General features: G+C 39.7%; 1 non-coding gene across 1 annotated transcript; it reads left to right on the forward strand.

The window, feature by feature from the left end:
• The first annotated feature begins 2,030 nt into the window (after positions 1 to 2,030).
• On the forward strand, positions 2,031 to 2,194 carry LOC112130801 (U1 spliceosomal RNA). The gene has a single exon (XR_002913007.1). It is a non-coding gene; the product is annotated as a U1 spliceosomal RNA (small nuclear RNA).
• Positions 2,195 to 7,798: the final 5,604 nt, after the last annotated feature.

A 7,798-nucleotide genomic window follows, 5' to 3' on the forward strand; every position in this document is an offset into this window, starting at 1 on the left:
AAAATGTTTACTAACTGTTCCTTTACAAAAAACATTTTCTGCCCTCTATTCTAGAAAAGTCACTTACAGACACTACTGGTGCCAGAAAAAGGGAGAGATTGGCTTCCATTCTGGGTTGGAGCAGTAAGTTGGTGATAAGATCAAAATGTTCAGCCGGACGGACCATTTACAAAAGGGGGCTGAAAGGTCATTAAGAAGCATGAAAGCAGAATTTGGCAAAGCACAGATGAATACAGGGATTGGAAGAAATAAAATCATTTGAGATTTAAAGCCCACCCACCCAACTCTTCCCTCCAGGAATTTAGACTGTGAACTCTTTGGATGCATTAGATTTGGTTTTATTGAATAATTTATTATACATTTTTATTTATTTCGTTTACTAATTTTTTTAGGAGTGCTCTTATTGGGTTGAGCAAAACTTGCTTTTATTTATAAACTAGAAATATTCTGTCTCTGTATGCCTAACTTTATCAATTTTGAGTTTGCAGATGCCCAATATCTGGGACCTAGGAAACAAAATGGGCTGAGCAAAATTCTAAGCTTCAACTTTAAAAGCTAAGATTTGCTTAAAAAGAATTTCTGTAATGCTTCTAAACAATAATAGTGTGTCCTTCGTCACCAAATGCTGTACAGAATGTTAAATTTTACCTGGCTTCTGCCAAGCATTCTTAGAACAAGCATTTATTATAGATTAGTTTTATTTTACATTAATGGATGTCTAGGAGAGGGAGGTAATAGCACTTGAGGCAATTTTGTTTTACTATGAAAATTATTTAAGCCTTTAGAATATGAAATTCAGGAAAATGTACTGTCTTCTCAAAAAATATGTGTTTATAACCCCAAATACAGGAAAAGCTTTTTGAGGAAAGTCATTTTGCTTCGCAAAACAGATTTTCAAACTATTAAGCAAGATAAAAGTTCACATTGACCATTTGTTTTAGATCATTCATTCATTCCTGGCCAGGATTTTATAAGATTGAAAGAGTGTGCTTCTGAAACAGAAAAAAAAGGGCCACAGCATTTATAAACTAGGAGGTCCCTAAATGCTGGAGATTATTCTGATTCCAGAGGGAGAATTCAGGCAGCAATGTAAACATGCTGCTGGTAAGTGAAATTACATTTCAAGCTCTACGTCTTGCCACTCCAAACCTAAATAAATGAATAAAAATTTTCTTCTAACTTGAGATATTTTTCATAGTTACTTTCTAGTGTTATTTTAAAATAGCACCAAAAGCTGAAATTCAGTAAATAATATTCTGATCATGCCGTTTACTCAGCAAAAGAAAAGAATTGCCAGAAATCCAGTGCCATCCACATGTCAACTAAGGTCCCTCTGTCCCTTGGAGACCTAGCTAAAAATGACTGCAGTCCTCTATTCCATGGCCTTTGAGAGGCTTCCTTCACCACCCACCATGGTCCACCTTACCTCTCACCCCCATTCTGCAAACTCCTCTGACTTTACTTCCTCTTGCTTCTCTCTGTTGGTCTTCCATATCTGCATGTGTTTCTTAGTTTGGTTCGACTCAGCCCAGATATAGAGCCTAGCCCCATCACAGTCTGAAAAAAAGCACCACTTGCCTTGTACATTAAGTGAGCTCAACAACTTTACTAAAAATCTGGAGAGCAGCAAGGAGTACCAGGACAGAACACGTGATTTTCCACTATCTCTTGGCTTCTACCCTCCGCTCTTTATGCTTCTTTCTTGTCCCTCTCACCTCCACATGCTGCCACAAAGCAAACTGCAAAATTATCCCCTTGTCACCCACGAAAGTTCTATCTTACCACCTTTGAATTACGGACTTTCACCAACTATTACAGTTTTCTCAAAAAGTATTCTGATTATTGAAATTTTCTGTCTTGTTAAAATATCATGAAGCATGTTCTTGTAAGTTTTGGAGACTGAAAAACAGAATCAGTTATCTGTCTTCAGCAGCAAAATGTCAAATAAATTAAATTACAAAGCCCACCTGTACAATGCTGTATAATGTCCGGAACTCCATTGATATTCTTTCCTTTAAAAATCGGAGGCTATACTTATCTGGCAGGGGAGATACCATGATCACAAAGGTGGTTTTCCCAGGGCAAGGCTCATCCATTGCACTCCAAATGTGTTGACCCCCGCAATTTCCTCAAATGTAGGAAACTCAATTGCATAATGTGTGGCAGTGGGAGACTGCGTTCATGCTTTCCCTTGTTTAAAAAAAAAAAAAAAAAAGTTGGAGCCTAATTCTCTCCATCCTCCCAAAGTGGGCTGGACTTAGTAACTTGCTTCTAATGAATACATTGTGTTGGAAGTGATTCCATGTGACATCCAAGGCTATGTCATAAAAAGGATAGCTTTCCTCTGGCTCTTTCTCTGGGGTAGGCTAGTCGCCATGTTGTGAGGATACCCAAGCAGCCCTGTGGAGAAGCCCCAGGATAGAGAGCCTAGCATGGAGAAGAACCAACTTGCCAGCTATGGGAGTGGATCACCTTGAGTCCTCCAGCTGCAGCCAGGTCTTCAGTTGATTTCAGCCATGGCTGATATCTTGACGGCAAACCACCCAACTAAGCTGTTCCTAAATTCTTGACCCACAGAAACTGTGAGAATAATAAATGCTTGTTGTTATTTTAAGCCACTAAATTTGGGGGTAGTTTACAGAGCAATATATAACTAAAACATGTAGATACTAATACAACTTTCTTGGAAAAACAATTAGTTTTTATAAATGAATGAATGTGTGAACATTCAAATCAAAGCATTACCAGAGAAAGAGAATTAGTTAACCAGGGGATCATTTCTTCTAGCGATGCTTTCCTGACTTCGCCAGATCCGCACTTCAAAAACTTTCACCTGTGGCTGGATCATCTCGGGACTCAACTGTAAATGAAGATTCTGATTCAACAGGTCTGAGAATCTGCATTTTTAGCAAGACTCCAGGTAATGTCAACACTCCTAGCTGATGGCTTTCTGTCGTGGCACTTACCATGGACTCCATTCATCCTAACATCTGGTGTTCAAGGTTATAGGTGACTGTGTCAGAGGCACTGGTGATACTGAACTTTCCCCAAGTCCTGTGCCTCTTGAAAACAGGGGAGATTACAAAACTACCCCTTCCCAACACACACCTTCAGTGTTCCAAAAAATGACTTCTTGCAAGGAATTCCCCTTTCCCATAAGATTTAGATAAAACCCACCAATGACCTATTTGTTTACCCATGACAAGGTTAGACACGGACCTTCCAATTCCCATTCTGTGTCTCATGAATGATTAGCCATTGGTCCCCACTGGCCAGTGTGGACAAGATGCCATCAATGTGACTTGACCAAACTCTGCTCAGGCTCCTCACCTTCCCCCAGGCCCCTGGACTTTGGTCCTTTCTTGCATGTAGGAATGCAGAACAGCCTCTCTATAAGACCTGCTCCAGAGAATGCAATGACCACAAACAGAGACTGAGCCACTGTTTGATCATGCCACTGCCTCATCCCACTCCCCCACATGGTTCTTGGTAGCCTTCTCTACTCCATATGAAAGAAAGACCTTTTTCTGCTGACCTCAGAGATGCACACTGATCTCATGGTTATGGCACTGTCTGCATTGCTATAGTCTCCTTCCCTAATGCTGCAGTTTCCTTTCCTAGAGCAAGAGTCTCCCCACCCTTGTTGCAATAATCCTTTTGCATATCATCTCTCCTTACCTGAGTTCAATTTATTTTCTCTTTGCTTTTCTTTTCTTTTCTTCTTTTTTTTTTTTTTTTTTTTTTGAGACGGAGTCTTGCTCTGTTGCCTAGGCTGGAGTGCAGTGGTGCAATCTCAGCTCACTGCAACCTCTGCCTCCCAGGTTCAAGCAATTCTCCTGCCTCAGCCTCCTGAGTAGCTGGAATTGCAGGTGTGTACCACCAGGCCCAGCTAATTTTTGTATTTTTAGTAGAGACCTGGACACCATGTTGACCAGGCTGGTCTTGAACTCCTGACCTCAGGTGATCCACCTGCCTCAGCCTCCCAAAGTGCTGGGATTACAGGCTTGAGCCATCTTGCCCTGCCCCATTATGCTTTGAGGGATTTACTTCTTTGGGTTTGAGATGTAGATCCCTTGAAAATCTGGAATCTCTTGTCTGAATCTACAGGAAGAACTGCTTTTCCCACATGATTATAATCACCTCCTTAATTATCTGTGTCTCACAGTAGATTGTAAACAGGGACAACAGGGACGGTGTCTGACTTATTTCTCATGTTCCCCTAAACTTTTACAAAGCGTTCATGTGGTTAAGTGCTGTATATGTGCTGAACAAGTGAATGATTATTAGAAATATTGAGGGTAGGTGCCATGTTTTGAGAGGCTGGAATATTTTAAAATGTGCAATTTACCTACATTGTTTAGGAAATTAATATAGATAAATTTAGCCTAGTCATTTGACCATATATATCTCCAAATTGTTCTTTCAGTAAGAAGAGTCTCATATTCAAAATAGTGTATTTGGATAATCAGCATCTAAGCTTTGTTTCCATTCTGAATGAGTCTCCACTAAGCATGGCCTATGTCTCTGAAATAACAGTCCTTCAAACCGCAGGATCTCAGCACTAGAAAAATATTAAGAGAAAAAATTGAAAGAAATTTCCTAAACACAGTGCTAGGAACATTCAATCACAGGAGAAATCTTTTCCCACTGAGCAGTATATTGCTATCAGAACCTGGGAAATAATAAGCAAAGTACATTTAAATGGAAAAAATTACTCCTTTCAGTAATTCTAGCTTTCAAAGTATGTATAGAAAAAAATTCAGAGCTAATGGGTCAACTTTAGTGAGCCTAAGCAAAAACCAATTTGGAAAACCTACACTTCAATTAACCTGAAATGAAAACTGGGGTGACAGAAAAAAAGATACAGCTAATAGAAGACATTAAATTAGTGCTTTTCGTGACCCAAGAGACAGAAGAAGAAATAAATTTATCATGATTTACCTTTCACATAGAGGAAAAAAATCTGAATACCTTCCAAAATATTAATTTGTTTCCAAAGTGCTTAATGATTAGGTATATTCCTTTTTTTTTTTTTTTTTGCTGCTATTGTAAAAGGGGTTGAGTTACTGATTTTTGTGGGGGGTTTTTTGTTGTTTTTTTTGTTGTTGTTGTTTTGAGATGGAGCCTTGCTCTGTTACCCAGGCTGGAGTGCAGTGGCACGATCTCAGCTCACTGCAACCTCCGCCTTCTGGGTTCAAGTGATTCTCCTGCCTCAGCCTCCCAAATAGCTGCGATTACAGGCACGCCATCACAGCCCAGCTAATTTTTGTATTTTTAGTGGAGACAGGGCTTCACCGTGTTGGTCAGACTGGTCTCAAACTCCTAACCTCAGGTGATCTGCTCACCTCATTCTCCCAAAGTGCTGAGATTACAGGCATGAGAGACAATGCCCGGCCTGAGTTGTTGATTTGATTCTCAGCTTGGTCGCTGTTGGTGTACAGAAGAGCTACTGATTTGTGTACATTGATTTTGTATCCAGAAACTTTGCAGAATTCTTTTATCAGTTCCAGGAGCTTTCTAAAGGAGCCTTTAGGGTTTTCTAGCTAAACAATCATATCATCGGCAAACAGCAACAGTTTGACTTCCTCTTTACCAATTTGGATGCCCTTTTTTTCTTTCTCTTGTCTGATTGCTCTGGCTAGGACTTCTAATACTATGCTAAAGAGGAGTGGTGACAGTGGGCATCTTTAAGGAAAACTACAAAACACTGCTGAAAGAAATCATAGACAACACAAACAAATGGAAACACACCCCAAGCTCATGCTTGTGGATAGGTAGAATCAATATTGTGAAACGGACCATACTGCCAAAAGCGATCTACAAATTCAATGCAATTCCCCTCAAAATATCACTATCATTCTTCACAGAATAAGAAAAAAACAATCCTAAAATTCATATGGAACCAAAAAAGAGCCCGCACAGCCAAAGCAAAATTAAGCAAAAAGAACAAATCTGGAGACATCACATTACCTGATTTCAAAGTATACTATAAGGCCATAGTCACCAAAACAGTATCATACTGGCATAAAAATAGGCACATAGACCAATGGAACAGAATAGGGAACCAAGAAATAAACCCTAATACTTACAGCCAACTGGTCTTCAACAAAGTAAACAAAAACATAAAGTGGGGGAAAGACACCCTATTCAACAAATGGTGCTGGGATAAATGGCAAGTCACATGTGGAAGAATGAAACTGGATCCTCATCTCTTAGGTTATACAAAAATCAACTCAAGATGGGTCAGAAACTTAAATCTAAGACCTGAAACTATAAAACTTGTAGAGACAACATTGAAAAAACTCTTCTAGACATTGGCTTAGGCAAGGATTTCATGACCAAGAACCCATTTAAGCAAATGCAATAAAAAAAAGATAAATAGTTTGGACTTAATTAAACCAAAGAGCGTTTGCACGGCAAAAGGAACAGTCAGCAGAGTAAACAGACAACCCACAGAGTGGGAGAAAATCTTCACAATCCATTCACCTGACAAAGGACTAATACCCAGAATCTACAATGAACTCAAACAAATTAGCAAGAAAAAAACAAACAGTCCCATCAAAAAGTGGGCTAAGGACATGAATAGACATTTCTCAAAAGCAGATATACAAATGGCCAACAAACATATGAAAAGATGCTCGGCATCACTAATAATCAGGGAAATGCAAATCAAAACCACAATGTGATACCACCTTACTCCTGCAAGAATGGCCATAACCAAAAAATCAAAACATAGGCCTGGCATGGTGGCCCACACCTGTAATCCCAGCACTTTAGGAAGCCGAGGTGGGTGGATCACCTGAGGTCAGGAATTTGAGACTAGCCTGACCAATATGGTGAAACTCTGTCCTGTCTCTACTAAAAAAATACAAAAATTAGCCCGGCATGGTGGTGCATGCCTGTAATTCCAGCTACTCGGGAGGCTAAGGAAGGAGAATCGCTTGAACCTGGGAGGCGGAGGTTGCAGTGAGCAGAGATTGTGCCACTGCACTCCAGCCTGGGCAACAGAGCAAGACTCTGTCTCAAAAACAAAACAAAATAATAAATAAATAAATAAATAATACGTGTTGGCATGGATGCAGTGAACAGGGAGCACTTCTACACTGTTGGTGGGAATGTAAACTAGTACAATCCCTATGGAAAACAGTGTGGAGATTCCTTAAAGAACTAAAAGTAGATCTACCATTTGATCCAAATCTCACTGCTGGGTATCTACCAAGAGGAAAATAAGTCACTATATGAAAAAGATACTTGTGCATGCATGTTTATAGCAGCAAGGTTGCAATTGCAAAAACATGGAACCAACCCAAATGCCTAACCCATCAATCAATGAGTGGATAAAGAAACCGTGAGATGTATATAGATACACACACACACACACACGCACACACACACACACACACACACACACAAAATGGAATACTACTCACCATAAAAAGGAATGAATTAATGGCATTCACAGTGACCTGGATGAATTTGGAGGCTATTATTCTAAGTGAAGTAACTCAAGAATGGAAAAACAAACATCATATGTCCTCACTCATGTGTGTGGGCTAAGCTATGAGGATGCAAAGGCATAAGAAAGACACAATGGATTTTGGGGACTCAGGGGGAAAGGGTTGGAAGGAGGTGAGGGATAAAAGATCACAAATTGGGTGCAGTGTATACTGCTTGGGTAATAGGTGTGCCAAAATCTCACAAATCACCACCATAGAACTTATTCATGTAACCAAGCACCACCTGTTCTCCAATAAACTGTGGAAATAATTTTTTTTAGAAAAAAAAGGTGCTTAATGAG

Source organism: Pongo abelii, chromosome 1, assembly GCF_028885655.2.
Source record: "Pongo abelii isolate AG06213 chromosome 1, NHGRI_mPonAbe1-v2.0_pri, whole genome shotgun sequence".
NCBI lineage: Eukaryota > Metazoa > Chordata > Mammalia > Primates > Hominidae > Pongo > Pongo abelii.